Here is a 22,323-nt window from a genome sequence, read left to right on the forward strand (position 1 = left end):
GCCAGCTGGCAAGGGAGGGTGATGGGCAGGGACCCTGGACAGAGTTTCTCGGGGGCGGGGGGCTGGCACGACAAATAGTGACTCATGAGACTTGGACCCTCCTTACAGGGTGCTCATTCTGACCAGCAGCCATGGTACTGTAATGTGCAGTGGCACAAGGGCAGAGCCTCGATCCCGAATTACAGGAAGGTCATCCAGCCCCAATTACTCGCATGCTGCTAATCCCTCAGCTGGAGCAAGGAGGGATCCAACCTATACGTCCACGCTGTTTTCCAGCGTGGCCAGTCCAATTCGCCAGCTCAAGGCATAGTAATGGCCAAGGAGAGGCGGGCAAGGACCTTTCCCTCAATTACAGGGAGGTCATGCCAGACAAGAGAGCAAGGGCCACAATGTGGTGCATAAAAGCGGGAAGTACGTGACATGTCCCCTGATTAACAGGATTGCCACGCTGACTAGGCTGAAACAGAGACCCCAGCATTCATTACAGGAAGGTCCCGGTGCTCAGGGGCCTAAAGCGCTCTATTTCCCCTATCAGCGGCATCCTGGTGACTTGCACCCGCATTACAGGGCAGTCACTCTCACTATCCAGCTGCCGTAGGCCAAAGGGCCGACCTGAACCCTCATTAGAGGGTGGCCAGACTGCTCCAACACAGGTTGCCGCATAAGCAAGAGGAGGAAACTCCCTCCCTAAGAACACAGTGGTCACTCTGTCTAGCCGCATAAGAGAGCGCTATGTTCAGAGACCAGAACCCTCCATACAGGGTGGTCACCCAGGCCATGGTACAAAGCTAGTTCTAAGCCCTCGTGAGCAGGAGACATGCGACCTTCCCCCCCGGTACAGGGTGGTCACGGCAGCTACATTATCAACAGGCCACAATGCCAAAAGGACAAGAGGGCAGAGCCCTGAACCCAAATTACAGGCAGGTCTCAGTACCAATGGCACGAAGCTCCTGCTAATCCCTTCCAAATGAGTGGGATTCGACCTGCACCTGAATTACAGGCCGGTCCCTTCCCAGTAGGCTGCTACAGAAGACGCGTGCCAAGAGCCTAAAAGACAGCCACCTTCTCCTGAATTGCAGGGAGGTCACGCTGCACCGGCTTCCACAGAGCTCAAGATCCCCCATAAGCCACAGGACCGTGACTTGCACCCTACTTACAGGGCAGTCACTCCCGCTAGCCAGCTAAATGAGCACACTGCCAACAGAGCACAGACCTGAACCCTACTTACAGGGAAGGCCACACTGCTCAGAGTATGAAAAGGCTCAATCGCCTTAAGTGACCAGAGGCTCTTAATTTTCGGGGGGGCTCACTCTGTCCAGGGTCCCATTCCTTCCCCTCCAGCTTCAGGGGCTTCCTCCCTTTCCTTTCCTCCTGTCCGACGGATTTTTCCTCGCGCCGTCCTTCCTTCTTTCTTCTTTCTTCTCTTCCTTGGCAACCCTGGAACCAGAGAGACACACACACAGAGGGAGAGGCATGAGACATGATGGCGCTACTTGTCATCAATTTGCTTCAAACAATGCCAGAGGAGCATCTCTTTTGGAACTTACCAGCAACGGCTGCAGAATGTCTCATCTCCAGCGGCCAGGCCATGAGCCACGGAGAGGCGAGGCGGTGCAATTCCAGGCCAGCTGGCAAGGGAGGGTGATGGGCAGGGACCCTGGACAGAGTTTCTCGGGGGTGGCGGGCTGGCACGACAAATAGTGACTCATGAGACTTGGACCCTCCTTACAGGGTGCTCATTCTGACCAGCAGCCATGGTACTGTAATGTGCAGTGTCACAAGGGCAGAGCCTCGATCCCGAATTACAGGAAGGTCATTCAGCCCCAATTACTAGCATGCTGCTAATCCCTCAGCTGGAGCAAGGAGGGATCCAACCTATACGTCCACGCTGTTTTCCAGCGTGGCCAGTCCAATTCGCCAGCTCAAGGCATAGTAATAGCCAAGAAGAGGCGGGAAAGGACCTTTCCCTCAATTACAGGGAGGTCATGCCGGACAAGAGAGCAAGGGCCACAATGTGGTGCATAAAAGCGGGAAGTACGTGACATGTCCCCTGATTAACAGGATTGCCACGCTGACTAGGCTGAAACAGAGACCCCAGCATTCATTACAGGAAGGTCCCGGTGCTCAGGGGCCTAAAGCGCTCAATTTCCCCTATCAGCGGCATCCTGGTGACTTGCACCCGCATTACAGGGCAGTCACTCTCACTATCCAGCTGCCGTAGGCCAAAGGGCCGACCTGAACCCTCATTACAGGGTGGTCAGACTGCTCCAACACAGGTTGCCGCATAAGCAAGAGGAGGAAACTCCCTCCCTAAGAACACAGTGGTCACTCTGTCTAGCCGCATAAGAGAGCGCTATGTTCAGAGACCAGAACCCTCCATACAGGGTGGTCACCCAGGCCATGGTACAAAGCTAGTTCTAAGCCCTCGTGAGCAGGAGACATGCGACCTTCCCCCCCGGTACAGGGTGGTCACGGCAGCTACATTATCAACAGGCCACAATGCCAAAAGGACAAGAGGGCAGAGCCCTGAACCCAAATTACAGGCAGGTCTCAGTACCAATGGCACGAAGCTCCTGCTAATCCCTTCCAAATGACTGGGATTCGACCTGCACCTGAATTACAGGCCGGTCCCTTCCCAGTAGGCTGCTACAGAAGACGCGTGCCAAGAGCCTAAAAGACAGCCACCTTCTCCTGAATTGCAGGGAGGTCACGCTGCACCGGCTTCCACAGAGCTCAAGATCCCCCATAAGCCACAGGACCGTGACTTGCACCCTACTTACAGGGCAGTCACTCCCGCTAGCCAGCTAAATGAGCACACTGCCAACAGAGCACAGACCTGAACCCTACTTACAGGGAAGGCCACACTGCTCAGAGTATGAAAAGGCTCAATCGCCTTAAGTGACCAGAGGCTCTTAATTTTCGGGGGGGCTCACTCTGTCCAGGGTCCCATTCCTTCCCCTCCAGCTTCAGGGGCTTCCTCCCTTTCCTTTCCTCCTGTCCGACGGATTTTTCCTCGCGCCGTCCTTCCTTCTTTCTTCTTTCTTCTCTTCCTTGGCAACCCTGGAACCAGAGAGACACACACACAGAGGGAGAGGCATGAGACATGATGGCGCTACTTGTCATCAATTTGCTTCAAACAATGCCAGAGGAGCATCTCTTTTGGAACTTACCAGCAACGGCTGCAGAATGTCTCATCTCCAGCGGCCAGGCCATGAGCCACGGAGAGGCGAGGCGGTGCAATTCCAGGCCAGCTGGCAAGGGAGGGTGATGGGCAGGGACCCTGGACAGAGTTTCTCGGGGGTGGCGGGCTGGCACGACAAATAGTGACTCATGAGACTTGGACCCTCCTTACAGGGTGCTCATTCTGACCAGCAGCCATGGTACTGTAATGTGCAGTGTCACAAGGGCAGAGCCTCGATCCCGAATTACAGGAAGGTCATTCAGCCCCAATTACTAGCATGCTGCTAATCCCTCAGCTGGAGCAAGGAGGGATCCAACCTATACGTCCACGCTGTTTTCCAGCGTGGCCAGTCCAATTCGCCAGCTCAAGGCATAGTAATAGCCAAGAAGAGGCGGGAAAGGACCTTTCCCTCAATTACAGGGAGGTCATGCCGGACAAGAGAGCAAGGGCCACAATGTGGTGCATAAAAGCGGGAAGTACGTGACATGTCCCCTGATTAACAGGATTGCCACGCTGACTAGGCTGAAACAGAGACCCCAGCATTCATTACAGGAAGGTCCCGGTGCTCAGGGGCCTAAAGCGCTCTATTTCCCCTATCAGCGGCATCCTGGTGACTTGCACCCGCATTACAGGGCAGTCACTCTCACTATCCAGCTGCCGTAGGCCAAAGGGCCGACCTGAACCCTCATTACAGGGTGGTCAGACTGCTCCAACACAGGTTGCCGCATAAGCAAGAGGAGGAAACTCCCTCCCTAAGAACACAGTGGTCACTCTGTCTAGCCGCATAAGAGAGCGCTATGTTCAGAGACCAGAACCCTCCATACAGGGTGGTCACCCAGGCCATGGTACAAAGCTAGTTCTAAGCCCTCGTGAGCAGGAGACATGCGACCTTCCCCCCCGGTACAGGGTGGTCACGGCAGCTACATTATCAACAGGCCACAATGCCAAAAGGACAAGAGGGCAGAGCCCTGAACCCAAATTACAGGCAGGTCTCAGTACCAATGGCACGAAGCTCCTGCTAATCCCTTCCAAATGAGTGGGATTCGACCTGCACCTGAATTACAGGCCGGTCCCTTCCCAGTAGGCTGCTACAGAAGACGCGTGCCAAGAGCCTAAAAGACAGCCACCTTCTCCTGAATTGCAGGGAGGTCACGCTGCACCGGCTTCCACAGAGCTCAAGATCCCCCATAAGCCACAGGACCGTGACTTGCACCCTACTTACAGGGCAGTCACTCCCGCTAGCCAGCTAAATGAGCACACTGCCAACAGAGCACAGACCTGAACCCTACTTACAGGGAAGGCCACACTGCTCAGAGTATGAAAAGGCTCAATCGCCTTAAGTGACCAGAGGCTCTTAATTTTCGGGGGGGCTCACTCTGTCCAGGGTCCCATTCCTTCCCCTCCAGCTTCAGGGGCTTCCTCCCTTTCCTTTCCTCCTGTCCGACGGATTTTTCCTCGCGCCGTCCTTCCTTCTTTCTTCTTTCTTCTCTTCCTTGGCAACCCTGGAACCAGAGAGACACACACACAGAGGGAGAGGCATGAGACATGATGGCGCTACTTGTCATCAATTTGCTTCAAACAATGCCAGAGGAGCATCTCTTTTGGAACTTACCAGCAACGGCTGCAGAATGTCTCATCTCCAGCGGCCAGGCCATGAGCCACGGAGAGGCGAGGCGGTGCAATTCCAGGCCAGCTGGCAAGGGAGGGTGATGGGCAGGGACCCTGGACAGAGTTTCTCGGGGGTGGCGGGCTGGCACGACAAATAGTGACTCATGAGACTTGGACCCTCCTTACAGGGTGCTCATTCTGACCAGCAGCCATGGTACTGTAATGTGCAGTGTCACAAGGGCAGAGCCTCGATCCCGAATTACAGGAAGGTCATCCAGCCCCAATTACTAGCATGCTGCTAATCCCTCAGCTGGAGCAAGGAGGGATCCAACCTATACGTCCACGCTGTTTTCCAGCGTGGCCAGTCCAATTCGCCAGCTCAAGGCATAGTAATAGCCAAGAAGAGGCGGGCAAGGACCTTTCCCTCAATTACAGGGAGGTCATGCCGGACAAGAGAGCAAGGGCCACAATGTGGTGCATAAAAGCGGGAAGTACGTGACATGTCCCCTGATTAACAGGATTGCCACGCTGACTAGGCTGAAACAGAGACCCCAGCATTCATTACAGGAAGGTCCCGGTGCTCAGGGACCTAAAGCGCTCAATTTCCCCTATCAGCGGCATCCTGGTGACTTACACCCGCATTACAGGGCAGTCACTCTCACTATCCAGCTGCCGTAGGCCAAAGGGCCGACCTGAACCCTCATTAGAGGGTGGCCAGACTGCTCCAACACAGGTTGCCGCATAAGCAAGAGGAGGAAACTCCCTCCCTAAGAACACAGTGGTCACTCTGTCTAGCCACATAAGAGAGCGCTATGTTCAGAGACCAGAACCCTCCATACAGGGTGGTCACCCAGGCCATGGTACAAAGCTAGTTCTAAGCCCTCGTGAGCAGGAGACATGCGACCTTCCCCCCCGGTACAGGGTGGTCACGGCAGCTACATTATCAACAGGCCACAATGCCAAAAGGACAAGAGGGCAGAGCCCTGAACCCAAATTACAGGCAGGTCTCAGTACCAATGGCACGAAGCTCCTGCTAATCCCTTCCAAATGAGTGGGATTCGACCTGCACCTGAATTACAGGCCGGTCCCTTCCCAGTAGGCTGCTACAGAAGACGCGTGCCAAGAGCCTAAAAGACAGCCACCTTCTCCTGAATTGCAGGGAGGTCACGCTGCACCGGCTTCCACAGAGCTCAAGATCCCCCATAAGCCACAGGACCGTGACTTGCACCCTACTTACAGGGCAGTCACTCCCGCTAGCCAGCTAAATGAGCACACTGCCAACAGAGCACAGACCTGAACCCTACTTACAGGGAAGGCCACACTGCTCAGAGTATGAAAAGGCTCAATCGCCTTAAGTGACCAGAGGCTCTTAATTTTCGGGGGGGCTCACTCTGTCCAGGGTCCCATTCCTTCCCCTCCAGCTTCAGGGGCTTCCTCCCTTTCCTTTCCTCCTGTCCGACGGATTTTTCCTCGCGCCGTCCTTCCTTCATTCTTCTCTTCCTTGGCAACCCTGGAACCAGAGAGACACACACACAGAGGGAGAGGCATGAGACATGATGGCGCTACTTGTCATCAATTTGCTTCAAACAATGCCAGAGGAGCATCTCTTTTGGAACTTACCAGCAACGGCTGCAGAATGTCTCATCTCCAGCGGCCAGGCCATGAGCCACGGAGAGGCGAGGCGGTGCAATTCCAGGCCAGCTGGCAAGGGAGGGTGATGGGCAGGGACCCTGGACAGAGTTTCTCGGGGGTGGCGGGCTGGCACGACAAATAGTGACTCATGAGACTTGGACCCTCCTTACAGGGTGCTCATTCTGACCAGCAGCCATGGTACTGTAATGTGCAGTGTCACAAGGGCAGAGCCTCGATCCCGAATTACAGGAAGGTCATTCAGCCCCAATTACTAGCATGCTGCTAATCCCTCAGCTGGAGCAAGGAGGGATCCAACCTATACGTCCACGCTGTTTTCCAGCGTGGCCAGTCCAATTCGCCAGCTCAAGGCATAGTAATAGCCAAGAAGAGGCGGGCAAGGACCTTTCCCTCAATTACAGGGAGGTCATGCCGGACAAGAGAGCAAGGGCCACAATGTGGTGCATAAAAGCGGGAAGTACGTGACATGTCCCCTGATTAACAGGATTGCCACGCTGACTAGGCTGAAACAGAGACCCCAGCATTCATTACAGGAAGGTCCCGGTGCTCAGGGGCCTAAAGCGCTCAATTTCCCCTATCAGCGGCATCCTGGTGACTTGCACCCGCATTACAGGGCAGTCACTCTCACTATCCAGCTGCCGTAGGCCAAAGGGCCGACCTGAACCCTCATTACAGGGTGGCCAGACTGCTCCAACACAGGTTGCCGCATAAGCAAGAGGAGGAAACTCCCTCCCTAAGAACACAGTGGTCACTCTGTCTAGCCGCATAAGAGAGCGCTATGTTCAGAGACCAGAACCCTCCATACAGGGTGGTCACCCAGGCCATGGTACAAAGCTAGTTCTAAGCCCTCGTGAGCAGGAGACATGCGACCTTCCCCCCCGGTACAGGGTGGTCACGGCAGCTACATTATCAACAGGCCACAATGCCAAAAGGACAAGAGGGCAGAGCCCTGAACCCAAATTACAGGCAGGTCTCAGTACCAATGGCACGAAGCTCCTGCTAATCCCTTCCAAATGAGTGGGATTCGACCTGCACCTGAATTACAGGCCGGTCCCTTCCCAGTAGGCTGCTACAGAAGACGCGTGCCAAGAGCCTAAAAGACAGCCACCTTCTCCTGAATTGCAGGGAGGTCACGCTGCACCGGCTTCCACAGAGCTCAAGATCCCCCATAAGCCACAGGACCGTGACTTGCACCCTACTTACAGGGCAGTCACTCCCGCTAGCCAGCTAAATGAGCACACTGCCAACAGAGCACAGACCTGAACCCTACTTACAGGGAAGGCCACACTGCTCAGAGTATGAAAAGGCTCAATCGCCTTAAGTGACCAGAGGCTCTTAATTTTCGGGGGGGCTCACTCTGTCCAGGGTCCCATTCCTTCCCCTCCAGCTTCAGGGGCTTCCTCCCTTTCCTTTCCTCCTGTCCGACGGATTTTTCCTCGCCCCGTCCTTCCTTCTTTCTTCTCTTCCTTGGCAACCCTGGAACCAGAGAGACACACACACAGAGGGAGAGGCATGAGACATGATGGCGCTACTTGTCATCAATTTGCTTCAAACAATGCCAGAGGAGCATCTCTTTTGGAACTTACCAGCAACGGCTGCAGAATGTCTCATCTCCAGCGGCCAGGCCATGAGCCACGGAGAGGCGAGGCGGTGCAATTCCAGGCCAGCTGGCAAGGGAGGGTGATGGGCAGGGACCCTGGACAGAGTTTCTCGGGGGTGGCGGGCTGGCACGACAAATAGTGACTCATGAGACTTGGACCCTCCTTACAGGGTGCTCATTCTGACCAGCAGCCATGGTACTGTAATGTGCAGTGTCACAAGGGCAGAGCCTCGATCCCGAATTACAGGAAGGTCATTCAGCCCCAATTACTAGCATGCTGCTAATCCCTCAGCTGGAGCAAGGAGGGATCCAACCTATACGTCCACGCTGTTTTCCAGCGTGGCCAGTCCAATTCGCCAGCTCAAGGCATAGTAATGGCCAAGGAGAGGCGGGCAAGGACCTTTCCCTCAATTACAGGGAGGTCATGCCGGACAAGAGAGCAAGGGCCACAATGTGGTGCATAAAAGCGGGAAGTACGTGACATGTCCCCTGATTAACAGGATTGCCACGCTGACTAGGCTGAAACAGAGACCCCAGCATTCATTACAGGAAGGTCCCGGTGCTCAGGGGCCTAAAGCGCTCAATTTCCCCTATCAGCGGCATCCTGGTGACTTGCACCCGCATTACAGGGCAGTCACTCTCACTATCCAGCTGCCGTAGGCCAAAGGGCCGACCTGAACCCTCATTACAGGGTGGTCAGACTGCTCCAACACAGGTTGCCGCATAAGCAAGAGGAGGAAACTCCCTCCCTAAGAACACAGTGGTCACTCTGTCTAGCCACATAAGAGAGCGCTATGTTCAGAGACCAGAACCCTCCATACAGGGTGGTCACCCAGGCCATGGTACAAAGCTAGTTCTAAGCCCTCGTGAGCAGGAGACATGCGACCTTCCCCCCCGGTACAGGGTGGTCACGGCAGCTACATTATCAACAGGCCACAATGCCAAAAGGACAAGAGGGCAGAGCCCTGAACCCAAATTACAGGCAGGTCTCAGTACCAATGGCACGAAGCTCCTGCTAATCCCTTCCAAATGACTGGGATTCGACCTGCACCTGAATTACAGGCCGGTCCCTTCCCAGTAGGCTGCTACAGAAGACGCGTGCCAAGAGCCTAAAAGACAGCCACCTTCTCCTGAATTGCAGGGAGGTCACGCTGCACCGGCTTCCACAGAGCTCAAGATCCCCCATAAGCCACAGGACCGTGACTTGCACCCTACTTACAGGGCAGTCACTCCCGCTAGCCAGCTAAATGAGCACACTGCCAACAGAGCACAGACCTGAACCCTACTTACAGGGAAGGCCACACTGCTCAGAGTATGAAAAGGCTCAATCGCCTTAAGTGACCAGAGGCTCTTAATTTTCGGGGGGGCTCACTCTGTCCAGGGTCCCATTCCTTCCCCTCCAGCTTCAGGGGCTTCCTCCCTTTCCTTTCCTCCTGTCCGACGGATTTTTCCTCGCGCCGTCCTTCCTTCTTTCTTCTCTTCCTTGGCAACCCTGGAACCAGAGAGACACACACACAGAGGGAGAGGCATGAGACATGATGGCGCTACTTGTCATCAATTTGCTTCAAACAATGCCAGAGGAGCATCTCTTTTGGAACTTACCAGCAACGGCTGCAGAATGTCTCATCTCCAGCGGCCAGGCCATGAGCCATGGAGAGGCGAGGCGGTGCAATTCCAGGCCAGCTGGCAAGGGAGGGTGATGGGCAGGGACCCTGGACAGAGTTTCTCGGGGGTGGCGGGCTGGCACGACAAATAGTGACTCATGAGACTTGGACCCTCCTTACAGGGTGCTCATTCTGACCAGCAGCCATGGTACTGTAATGTGCAGTGTCACAAGGGCAGAGCCTCGATCCCGAATTCCAGGAAGGTCATCCAGCCCCAATTACTAGCATGCTGCTAATCCCTCAGCTGGAGCAAGGAGGGATCCAACCTATACGTCCACGCTGTTTTCCAGCGTGGCCAGTCCAATTCGCCAGCTCAAGGCATAGTAATGGCCAAGGAGAGGCGGGCAAGGACCTTTCCCTCAATTACAGGGAGGTCATGCCGGACAAGAGAGCAAGGGCCACAATGTGGTGCATAAAAGCGGGAAGTACGTGACATGTCCCCTGATTAACAGGATTGCCACGCTGACTAGGCTGAAACAGAGACCCCAGCATTCATTACAGGAAGGTCCCGGTGCTCAGGGGCCTAAAGCGCTCAATTTCCCCTATCAGCGGCATCCTGGTGACTTGCACCCGCATTACAGGGCAGTCACTCTCACTATCCAGCTGCCGTAGGCCAAAGGGCCGACCTGAACCCTCATTACAGGGTGGTCAGACTGCTCCAACACAGGTTGCCGCATAAGCAAGAGGAGGAAACTCCCTCCCTAAGAACACAGTGGTCACTCTGTCTAGCCGCATAAGAGAGCGCTATGTTCAGAGACCAGAACCCTCCATACAGGGTGGTCACCCAGGCCATGGTACAAAGCTAGTTCTAAGCCCTCGTGAGCAGGAGACATGCGACCTTCCCCCCCGGTACAGGGTGGTCACGGCAGCTACATTATCAACAGGCCACAATGCCAAAAGGACAAGAGGGCAGAGCCCTGAACCCAAATTACAGGCAGGTCTCAGTACCAATGGCACGAAGCTCCTGCTAATCCCTTCCAAATGACTGGGATTCGACCTGCACCTGAATTACAGGCCGGTCCCTTCCCAGTAGGCTGCTACAGAAGACGCGTGCCAAGAGCCTAAAAGACAGCCACCTTCTCCTGAATTGCAGGGAGGTCACGCTGCACCGGCTTCCACAGAGCTCAAGATCCCCCATAAGCCACAGGACCGTGACTTGCACCCTACTTACAGGGCAGTCACTCCCGCTAGCCAGCTAAATGAGCACACTGCCAACAGAGCACAGACCTGAACCCTACTTACAGGGAAGGCCACACTGCTCAGAGTATGAAAAGGCTCAATCGCCTTAAGTGACCAGAGGCTCTTAATTTTCGGGGGGGCTCACTCTGTCCAGGGTCCCATTCCTTCCCCTCCAGCTTCAGGGGCTTCCTCCCTTTCCTTTCCTCCTGTCCGACGGATTTTTCCTCGCGCCGTCCTTCCTTCTTTCTTCTCTTCCTTGGCAACCCTGGAACCAGAGAGACACACACACAGAGGGAGAGGCATGAGACATGATGGCGCTACTTGTCATCAATTTGCTTCAAACAATGCCAGAGGAGCATCTCTTTTGGAACTTACCAGCAACGGCTGCAGAATGTCTCATCTCCAGCGGCCAGGCCATGAGCCACGGAGAGGCGAGGCGGTGCAATTCCAGGCCAGCTGGCAAGGGAGGGTGATGGGCAGGGACCCTGGACAGAGTTTCTCGGGGGTGGCGGGCTGGCACGACAAATAGTGACTCATGAGACTTGGACCCTCCTTACAGGGTGCTCATTCTGACCAGCAGCCATGGTACTGTAATGTGCAGTGTCACAAGGGCAGAGCCTCGATCCCGAATTACAGGAAGGTCATTCAGCCCCAATTACTAGCATGCTGCTAATCCCTCAGCTGGAGCAAGGAGGGATCCAACCTATACGTCCACGCTGTTTTCCAGCGTGGCCAGTCCAATTCGCCAGCTCAAGGCATAGTAATAGCCAAGAAGAGGCGGGAAAGGACCTTTCCCTCAATTACAGGGAGGTCATGCCGGACAAGAGAGCAAGGGCCACAATGTGGTGCATAAAAGCGGGAAGTACGTGACATGTCCCCTGATTAACAGGATTGCCACGCTGACTAGGCTGAAACAGAGACCCCAGCATTCATTACAGGAAGGTCCCGGTGCTCAGGGACCTAAAGCGCTCAATTTCCCCTATCAGCGGCATCCTGGTGACTTGCACCCGCATTACAGGGCAGTCACTCTCACTATCCAGCTGCCGTAGGCCAAAGGGCCGACCTGAACCCTCATTAGAGGGTGGCCAGACTGCTCCAACACAGGTTGCCGCATAAGCAAGAGGAGGAAACTCCCTCCCTAAGAACACAGTGGTCACTCTGTCTAGCCGCATAAGAGAGCGCTATGTTCAGAGACCAGAACCCTCCATACAGGGTGGTCACCCAGGCCATGGTACAAAGCTAGTTCTAAGCCCTCGTGAGCAGGAGACATGCGACCTTCCCCCCCGGTACAGGGTGGTCACGGCAGCTACATTATCAACAGGCCACAATGCCAAAAGGACAAGAGGGCAGAGCCCTGAACCCAAATTACAGGCAGGTCTCAGTACCAATGGCACGAAGCTCCTGCTAATCCCTTCCAAATGAGTGGGATTCGACCTGCACCTGAATTACAGGCCGGTCCCTTCCCAGTAGGCTGCTACAGAAGACGCGTGCCAAGAGCCTAAAAGACAGCCACCTTCTCCTGAATTGCAGGGAGGTCACGCTGCACCGGCTTCCACAGAGCTCAAGATCCCCCATAAGCCACAGGACCGTGACTTGCACCCTACTTACAGGGCAGTCACTCCCGCTAGCCAGCTAAATGAGCACACTGCCAACAGAGCACAGACCTGAACCCTACTTACAGGGAAGGCCACACTGCTCAGAGTATGAAAAGGCTCAATCGCCTTAAGTGACCAGAGGCTCTTAATTTTCGGGGGGGCTCACTCTGTCCAGGGTCCCATTCCTTCCCCTCCAGCTTCAGGGGCTTCCTCCCTTTCCTTTCCTCCTGTCCGACGGATTTTTCCTCGCGCCGTCCTTCCTTCTTTCTTCTTTCTTCTCTTCCTTGGCAACCCTGGAACCAGAGAGACACACACACAGAGGGAGAGGCATGAGACATGATGGCGCTACTTGTCATCAATTTGCTTCAAACAATGCCAGAGGAGCATCTCTTTTGGAACTTACCAGCAACGGCTGCAGAATGTCTCATCTCCAGCGGCCAGGCCATGAGCCACGGAGAGGCGAGGCGGTGCAATTCCAGGCCAGCTGGCAAGGGAGGGTGATGGGCAGGGACCCTGGACAGAGTTTCTCGGGGGCGGGCGGCTGGCACGACAAATAGTGACTCATGAGACTTGGACCCTCCTTACAGGGTGCTCATTCTGACCAGCAGCCATGGTACTGTAATGTGCAGTGTCACAAGGGCAGAGCCTCGATCCCGAATTACAGGAAGGTCATTCAGCCCCAATTACTAGCATGCTGCTAATCCCTCAGCTGGAGCAAGGAGGGATCCAACCTATACGTCCACGCTGTTTTCCAGCGTGGCCAGTCCAATTCGCCAGCTCAAGGCATAGTAATGGCCAAGGAGAGGCGGGCAAGGACCTTTCCCTCAATTACAGGGAGGTCATGCCGGACAAGAGAGCAAGGGCCACAATGTGGTGCATAAAAGCGGGAAGTACGTGACATGTCCCCTGATTAACAGGATTGCCACGCTGACTAGGCTGAAACGGAGACCCCAGCATTCATTACAGGAAGGTCCCGGTGCTCAGGGGCCTAAAGCGCTCAATTTCCCCTATCAGCGGCATCCTGGTGACTTGCACCCGCATTACAGGGCAGTCACTCTCACTATCCAGCTGCCGTAGGCCAAAGGGCCGACCTGAACCCTCATTACAGGGTGGTCAGACTGCTCCAACACAGGTTGCCGCATAAGCAAGAGGAGGAAACTCCCTCCCTAAGAACACAGTGGTCACTCTGTCTAGCCGCATAAGAGAGCGCTATGTTCAGAGACCAGAACCCTCCATACAGGGTTGTCTCACAGTAAAAACCAAAAGGGGGCATCCTGAACTCTGGTTATAGGGTGGCCGTCTATTCCATGAAAGAAAACTGGCTCTAAGCCCTCAAGAACTGGAAACATATGACCTACAACCCACTTATGGGTTGTATAATACCACTATAATACCAACAAGCCACAAAGTCAAATGGACATTAGGGCACAGACCTGAACAGAAATTACAGAAATGTAAAAATACCATTGGTAGTAACCAAGCACTAATCCTTTCCATCTGAGAGGTATTTGACCTGCACCTGAATTAAAGGGCGGTCCATTCACTTTAGGTGGCTACAAAGGCACAGTGTCAAGAGCCTAAACAACAGAGACCATCTTCGGAATTACAGGGAGGTCTCTCTGCCAAAGGTATTAAAATGTTCAAACCCTTCCCTAAAAAATAGGTATGAAAGCTCAACCATCCCTTATCCCTTTCTATGACTAGTGGAAGGAGAAACCCATCTGTGCACTTGTAAGTTGTTCTCTAGTTCTGGGCAGTGTACAAAAATAAATATGCTGCAGCGATTTAAAAACTAAAATTAAAAATTATCTTTCATTTCCATAGCTATCATACTCATTCATCGACACACACATACAAAAACAAATAAACCCACTGCCCAGAGTAGAAAAGAGCTCATAGTGACAGAATACCTGACCCATTTTCTAAATGGGATCGATTCTCCTCCACTCCAAAAGGTAAAGAAAGGTAAAAGCTGCACTCTATTTATTGGGAAGGGTACACTTAGACTTAGAAATGAAATAAGATAAAATGGAAGACCTATACTGCTCGCATGGAGGTTGATAGAGTGGAAGTGACACTATGATACTTCCCATAAGAAATAGGGGTAATAACCTAAACCCTACATAAATGGAAGGAATTCCAATTAGCTGAATAAGGGAATACACCTTATTAGGAAGTAATGAGGAAGAAACATGGACCTCAATTATTGGACGGATAAATGGGCGACACTATATAAATGTCTCCGAAACCCCAATAATAGGAAATATATATCTTATGTCTTACTTTCTGGGGCGGCTCACACACTCTAGACTGCCAAAATCCACAATGCCAGAAGAGCAGAGACCTGAACACAATTTACAGTCTGGTCTCATTACAAATAGTTACAAATTAGACCTAATCACTGCTAAAAGGGCTGACCCTAACACCGCATTACAGGACGGTCAGATTGCTGAAACAGGTTGCTGCATAAACAAGAGGAGGAAACACCCTCCCTAAGAACAGAGTGGTCATTCTGTCTAGCCTCATAAGAAAGCACTAATTTCATAAAGGAAAGGGAAGAGACCAGAACCCTCCATACAGGGTGGTCACCCAGGCCATGGTACAAAGCTAGTTCTAAGCCCTCATGAGCAGGAGACATGCTACCTTCCCCCCCGGTACAGGGTGGTCACGGCAGCTACATTATCAACAGGCCACAATGCCAAAAGGGCAAGAGGGCAGAGCCCTGAACCCAAATTACAGGCAGGTCTCAGTACCAATGGCACAAAGCTCCTGCTAATCCCTTCCAAATGAGTGGGATTCGACCTGCACCTGAATTACAGGCCGGTCCCTTCCCAGTAGGCTGCTACAGAAGACTCATGCCAAGAGCCTGAAAGACAGCCACCTTCTCCTGAATTGCAGGGAGGTCACACTGCACCGGCTTCCACAGAGCTCAAGATCCCCCATAAGCCACAGGACCGTGACTTGCACCCTACTTACAGGGCAGTCACTCCCGCTAGCCAGCTAAATGAGCACACTGCCAACAGATCACAGACTTGAACCCTACTTACAGGGAAGGCCACACTGCTCAATGTATGAAAAGGCTCAATAACCTTAATTGACCAGAGGCTCTTAATTTTGGGGGGGCTCACTCTGTCCAGGGTCCCTTTCCTTCTCCTCCAGCTTCAGAGGCTTCCTCGATTACTTTCCTCCTATCTGATTGATATTTCTTGGCATCTTCCTTTTTTCTTGTCTTCCTTTGTAGCACTGGAAACAGAGAGGGAGACAAAGAGAGACTGACTTGTCATCAATTTAATTCAAATAATGCCAGAGGGACCCTACTTACAGGGTGCCACAAAAGCATAATTGGAAGCAACTAAAGGGTAAGGGCTTGATCCCTGGTTGAAGGGCTTTCCCTTCCCTATTTACTAAAATGCTGTTAATCCCTCCCAAAGATCAAGGAGGGATAAAATCTAGACCCTGAGTTATAGGGTAGTCAATCAATTCACTGGCTTAAGGTGTAATGGAGGCAGGTCTCAGAACCAATGACACTAAAATAGCTCTAATCCCTTCTAAATTGGAAGAGTTCAACCTGCACCTAAAATATACTGTGGTCTGTTCTGTTTAACCAGCTAGAAGGTCCTAATGCCAAGAGCTCAAAGGCAGAGTCTTTCTACTGAATTACAGGCGGGCCACATAGCTCAAGGTACCAAATGCCTCCACCTTTCCTACAGAAGAAAGGGTATGTCTACACTACAAAGTTAATTCGAACTAACAGACGTTAGTTCGAATTAACTTTGATAGGCGCTACACATACAAACCGCTAGTTCGAACTTAATTCGAACTAGCGGAGCGCTTAATTCGAACTAGGTAAACCTCATTCTACTAACGCCTAGTTCGAATTAAGTAGTTCTAATTAAGGGCTGTGTAGCCACTTAATTTGAACTAGTGGGAGGCTAGCCCTTCCCAGCTTGCCCTGGTGGCCACTCTGGGCACCACCAGGGAAACTCGTCTGCCCCCCTCCCAGCCCCGGAGCACTTAAAGGGGCACGGTCTGGCTACGGTGCCCGTGCCAGGTGCAAGCCTGCCAGCACCCAGCCAGCAGACCCTGCACCTGGCACGGCACGAGCCAGCCACCCGCTGCCACTCAGCCCTCCGCCTCTTCCCGGGACCAGGCTGGCGGCTCCCAAGAGCCTGCCCGGGGCTGCATGAGGCGGGCGCCTGCCTGGTCTAGTGTGGACATCGTGGACCTCATCCACGACCTCCGCACTAGGCACAGGAAAGAGGCCATTTAGGGCAGGAGAGCTGCCAGCCTGACCACCCAGGAGCAAGTTTGCATGAAAATCAAGGTGGTCCAGTGAGACCCCCGACCCTGAGCCCTGAGCTTAGAACATAAAAACATAAGAACAGCCATACTGGGTCAGACCAAAGGGCCATCTAGCCCAGTAGCCTGTCTGCCGACAGCGGCCCACACTAAGTACCCTGGAGGGGATGGACCAAAGACAATGACCAAGCCATTTGTCTCGTTCGATCCATCTTCAGCCTTCCACAAACAGAGGCCAGGGACACCATTTCTACCCTCTGGCTAATAGCACTCCATGGACCCAACCTCCATGACTTTATCTAACTTCTCTTTAAACTCTGTTATAGTTCTAGCCTTCACAGCCTCCTGCAGCAAGGAGTTCCACAGGCTGACTATTTGCTTTGTGAAGAAGAACTTTCTGTTATTAGTTTGAAGCCTGCTACCCATTCATTTCATTTGGTGTCCTCTAGTCCTTCTATTATGGGAACTAATGAAGAACTTTTCTTTATGCACTCTCTCCACACCACTCAAGATTTTATAGACCTCTATCATTTCCCCCCCCCCCCCAGTCTCGTCTTTTCTAAGGTCCCTTTAAGCACAGCCCTCGGCTAGCCTGAGACAGCAGCTCCACGCTCTAAGTCCTAATCTGATGCCCTGCCGGCACTGCTTCTGGCCATCCTTAACCTCGGTCCAGGGTCCACTCAATGTGGACATGCTAGTTCGAATTAGCAAAATGCTAATTCAAACTAATTTTTAGGTCTAGATGCACTAGTTCGAATTAGCTTAGTTCGAATTAACTAATTTGAATTAAATTAGTTCGAATTAGTGCTGTAGTGTAGACATAACCAAAGAGATTATTGTGACATGCACACTCCTTATAGATTTGTCAGGCTGACTAGCCTACAAACAAGGGATAATGAAAAGAGGGAAATAAGACAAAGACCTTACTCTGAATTACTGGGAGGTCAAGCAGCTCAGGGGTCTAAACCTTGAATATCCCCATAAGCTTTGTTCTGTCATCACAGGTTAGTTACTCTTACTAGCTAGCTAACAGAGAATAATACCAAAAGTCCAGGATATTATAGATCTGAACCTTTTCTCCAGGGAAATCACACTGCTTAAGTTTTTAATAGCTTCAACTCCACCATATGACCCAAGTCTTAATTATGGGTGATGCTCACTGTGTCCAGAGTTTCTTTCCCTCTCCTCTACCATTAGTGGTTTCCTTTTCCCCCTCCTCTTTGCTCAGTTACTTGGAGGCTTTCTTTTTCTTCTCTTCCTTGAAGGAGTTGGAAAGAGACAGACAAACAGACAGAGAGAAGGTAAAATAAGTTATGGGAGGGCTTAGCACACTCTATATCCCCAACATAAACTGGGCATAAATGAGGAATTTGTTCTTGTTTTCCCCAAATCTGAAGACTGTCTAAGCCCTCTGCCACTCACCATCCACCTCAATGCTTCCCACCACCTCAGCCTGAATCCCTGCCAAGCACTTGCTGCCTGAGCCCTCGCTCTTCATCCCACCTCAATGCTTCCACCTTAGCTTGAACTCCTGCCGCTCACGCCTTGCCTCAGCGCTTCCCGCCAGCTCAGCCTGCGCCCCTGCTGCTCGCCTCCTGCCACTGCGCTTCCCTCCGCCGCCGGCTGAATCCTCCCTGTTCATCCCCCACCTCAGCTTCTACCTCAGCGTGAGCCCGCCCAGCTCAGCGCTTCCCGCCTCAGCCTGATCATCCAGCCGCCACCTCAGCGCTTCCCGCCTTCTCAGTCTCTCACCTCCACCCTTCCCGCCTCAGCCCCACATCCCAGCGATGCCTGCTTCGAGCCGAGCCCCCCCCCCGATTGCAGCGCTTCCCGCCTCGACCTGAGCGCCGCACTTCAGTGCTCACCTCACCTCAGCCCCAGCCCTCACCCCAGCGCTTCCCACCTCAGACTATGCACCGCAGCTCAGCACATCTTGCCTCAGCTTGTCCCCCACCTCAGCGCCTCCAGCCCAGCCTGAACCTCTGCCACCCACCGACCACCTCAGCGCTTCCCACCACGTCCCTGCTTCTCAACTCTCACCTCGCACTTCCCGCCTCTGCACCCCCACCCCAGCGCTCCCCAACTCAAACTGAGCCTGTCCCACCTCAGCACTTCCCATCTCAGACAGAGCCCCCCCCCCAGTGTGTCCTGCTCAGCCTGATCCTCTGCCACACACCGACCAACTAAGGATTCCCCACCTCTTCAGTTTGAGTCCCTCCTTCTCACCCCAACCTTCGTGAGTCTCACCTCAATCTTAGCCCCATAGCTCACAACACTTCCTGTCACAACCTCTGCACCCCCCCCCCCCCCAGCACTTCTCACCTCAGCCTCTGCCACCAGACCTCAGTGCGTCCCTCTCAGCCTGGACCCTGCACCTAATTGCTTCCCACCTCAGCCTGAGCCCCCCTCAACTCAGCTCTTTCCACTTCAGCCTAAGCCCCTCCCACCTCAGCACTTCCCACCTCAGCCTGAGCCCCCCCCACCTCAGCACTTCCCACCTCAGATAGGGCCCTCCCCCCACCTCAGTGCTTCCATCACAGACCATGTCAGCATTTTCTATCTCTTCAGAATGAGCCCCTGATTCTCACCCCCCACCTCAGCGCTTCCCACACCAATTTGGACCATGCATCTAAGTGCTTCCTGCCTCAGACTGAGCCCCTCCTCACTTCAGCCCCTGCCACCACAGCCTGAGCCCCCCCACCTCAGCTCTTCCCGCCTTAGACTGAGCCCCCCACCTCAGCCCTTCCCACCTAAGCTTGAAACCCCCACCTCAGCGCTTCCCACACCAATTTGGACCATGCATCTAAGTGCTTCCTGCCTCAGACTGAACCCCCCCTCACTTCAGCCCCTGCCACCACAGCCTGCCTCTGCCACCACAGCCTGCGCCCCCCACCTCAGCTCTTCCCGCCTTAGACTGAGCCCCCCTCACTTCAGCCCCTGCCACCACAGCCTGCGCCCCCCACCTCAGCACTTCCCACCTCAGCCTGAACCCCCCAACTCAACACTTCCTGCTTCAGCTTCTGTACCCCTCCTCAGCGCTTCCCACCTCAGACAGAGCCCCCCTCACCTCAGTGCTTCTTGCTCAGCCTCATTGTCTGCCACCCACCGACCACCTCAGCACTTTCCGCCTCTTTAAAACGAGTCCCTGCTTCTCACCCCCCACCTCAGTACTTCCCATCTCAACCTGGACTCTGTACCTAAGTGATTCCCGCCTCAGGCTGAGCCCCCCTCATCTCAGCCCTTTCCGCCTCAGCCTGAGCCCCTCCCACCTCAGCATTTCTCACCTCAGCCTGAGCCCCCCACATCAGCGTGAGCCTCCCACCTCAGCCTGAAACACTTCCACCTTAGCACTTCCCACTTAAGCATGAACCCCGATCTCAGTACTTCCCATCTCAGACTATGCACCCCACCTCAGTGCTTCCAGCTCAGCCTCATTGTCTGCTGCCCACCGACCATGTCAGCACTTCCCTCTTCTTCAGTATGAGTCCCTGCATTTCACCCCCACCTCAGTGCTTCCCACCTCAATCTTAGCCCCTGTCACAACCTCTGTATCCCCACCTCAGCACTTCTCACCTCAGCCTCTGCCACCAGACCTCAGTGCGTCCCTCTCAGCCTGGACCCTGCACCTAATTGCTTCCCACCTCAGACTGAGCTCCCCTCAACTCAGCCCTTTCCACCTCAGCCTAAGCCCCTCCCACCTCAGCACTTCCCACCTCAGATAGGGCCCTCCCCCCACCTCAGTGCTTCAATCTCAGCCTGATTGTCTCCCACTCACAGACGATGTCAGCATTTCCCATCTCTTCAGAATGAGCCCCTGATTCTCACCCTCCACCTCGGCGCTTCCCACATCAATCTGGACCATGAATCCAAGTGCTTCCCGCCTCAGACTGAGCCCCCCCCCACTTCAGCCGTTGCCACCTCAGGCTGAGCCCCCTCACCTCAGCACTTCCTGCCTCAGCCTGAAACCCCCACCTCAGCACTTCCCATCTCAGATAGAGCCCCTACACCTCAGTGTTTCCAGCTCAGCCTCGTCATCTGCTCCCCACTCATCACCTCAGCACTTCTCACTTCTTTAGTACGTGTCCCTGCTTTTCACCCCCCACCTCAGTCTTAGCCCCATCCCTCAACACTTCCTGTCACCACCTCTTCACCCCCACCTCAGCACTTCCCACCTAAGCCTTACCCCCCCCCCCCCCCTGCACTTCCCTCTTCAGACTCTGCACCCCACCTCGGTGCTTCCCATCTCGGACAGAGACCACCCACCTCAGTGCTTTCAGCTCAGCCTGATCGTCTGCCATATTCTGACCACCTCAACACTTCCCACTTCTTTAGAATGAGTCCCTGCTTCTCTCCCTCCCCCCACACCTCAACACTTCCCACCTCAACTTGGACCATGCACCTAAGTGCTTTCCTCCTCAGACTGAGCCCCTCTCACTTCGGCTCTTGCCACCTCAGCCTGAGCTGCTCCCATCTCAGCACTTCCCACCTCAGCCTGAGCCCCCCAACTCAGCACTTCCTGCTTCAGCTTCTGCACCCTTCCTCAATGCTTCCCATCTCAGACAAAGCCTCCCTTACCTCATTGCTTCCAGTTCAGCCTGATCTTCTGCCACTCATCGATCACCTCAGTACTTCCCACCCTCACTTGCTGGGGTCCAAGCCCTGCTCCTAGACAGGATCCCAATTTGTGGGGAAGTGAAACCTGCCCCCTATGGATCGCTGCTCCTGGGGCAGCTTGTATGCAGGGCAAGGGCTGCTCCAGGCTGCTTCTTGTGGCGCTGGCTGAGAGGCCTAACCTGGGGCAGAGGAAAGCTGCTAACAATGCCCAGGGTTTGCAGGGATTGGGTTGCTGAGGGTGGGGCAGAGACGCATGGGGAGCCAGCAGGGGGCTCTGAGAGCCAGAGGGTAGTGAGATGGGAATAGGGGTACAGGAGAGAAAACCAGGAATGCAGGGGGCTCTAGTCCCAAGAGGAGCTGCACTGCAGCCCAGCTCCAGCTCCAGCTCCAGCTCCAGCTCCAGCACCAGCACCAGCAGCTACCTGCCATGCAGCCTGCCTTGGTAGCAGCCAGGCAGCCACCATACAGTCCTGGCCCCAGCTCCTGCCCTGGGGAAGAGCTGGAGCTGGGGGTCAGGGCCACATGGTGGCTGCCTGCATGCTCTTGGGGTGGGCTGCATGGTAGCTGCTAGAGCTGGAGTCCAGGCTGTGGTGCTGCTGCTCCTGGGGCTGGGGCCACGATAACACTGATTAGCAGAATGCCCATGGCTAGGTTTTGTGTTTCTATTGGTGGTGTGCATTCACACATGCCTTGGTTAATAAGAAATTATATTCCACACATGGATGGAAAAAGGTTATACATGCATGGAAAAGATTAGAGGGACCCTTCTTATACAAGGCCCTGATTGGCTGTCTTCAGCCTCCCTTTTATTTGCTGGTGCCACAGCCCTCTCCAAGGGCTAATTAATCCCTTGTTAAGCAGTGCAGGGGAACCGCCGCAATACTATAGAGCAACAACAATAATTAAAGGTCTAGAAAATATGAGCTATGAGGG

The 22,323-nt window shown here is 53.9% G+C and overlaps 4 long non-coding RNA genes across 4 annotated transcripts; all 4 read right to left on the minus strand.

Annotated features, from left to right (window-relative positions):
- Positions 1–350: 350 nt before the first annotated feature.
- On the minus strand, positions 351–6,271 carry LOC142822866 (uncharacterized). Its single transcript, XR_016348174.1, has 4 exons — positions 4,794–6,271; positions 3,171–4,683; positions 1,548–3,060; positions 351–1,437 (listed from the first exon to the last, which is right to left on the minus strand). It is a non-coding gene; the product is annotated as an uncharacterized LOC142822866 (long non-coding RNA).
- Positions 6,272–6,278: 7 nt separating this feature from the next.
- Positions 6,279–8,395, minus strand: LOC149525700 (uncharacterized). Its single transcript, XR_016348179.1, has 3 exons — positions 8,026–8,395; positions 6,410–7,915; positions 6,279–6,299 (listed from the first exon to the last, which is right to left on the minus strand). It is a non-coding gene; the product is annotated as an uncharacterized LOC149525700 (long non-coding RNA).
- A 1,633-nt stretch (positions 8,396–10,028) lies between these two features.
- On the minus strand, positions 10,029–15,334 carry LOC149525701 (uncharacterized). Its single transcript, XR_016348175.1, has 3 exons — positions 12,881–15,334; positions 11,258–12,770; positions 10,029–11,147 (listed from the first exon to the last, which is right to left on the minus strand). It is a non-coding gene; the product is annotated as an uncharacterized LOC149525701 (long non-coding RNA).
- A 76-nt stretch (positions 15,335–15,410) lies between these two features.
- LOC142827002 (uncharacterized) lies at positions 15,411–19,192 on the minus strand. The gene is made up of 3 exons (XR_012901323.2): positions 19,099–19,192; positions 17,937–18,034; positions 15,411–15,720 (listed from the first exon to the last, which is right to left on the minus strand). It is a non-coding gene; the product is annotated as an uncharacterized LOC142827002 (long non-coding RNA).
- Positions 19,193–22,323: the final 3,131 nt, after the last annotated feature.

Source organism: Pelodiscus sinensis, chromosome 1 (assembly GCF_052426305.1).
Source record: "Pelodiscus sinensis isolate ZL-2025 chromosome 1, ASM5242630v1, whole genome shotgun sequence".
NCBI lineage: Eukaryota > Metazoa > Chordata > Testudines > Trionychidae > Pelodiscus > Pelodiscus sinensis.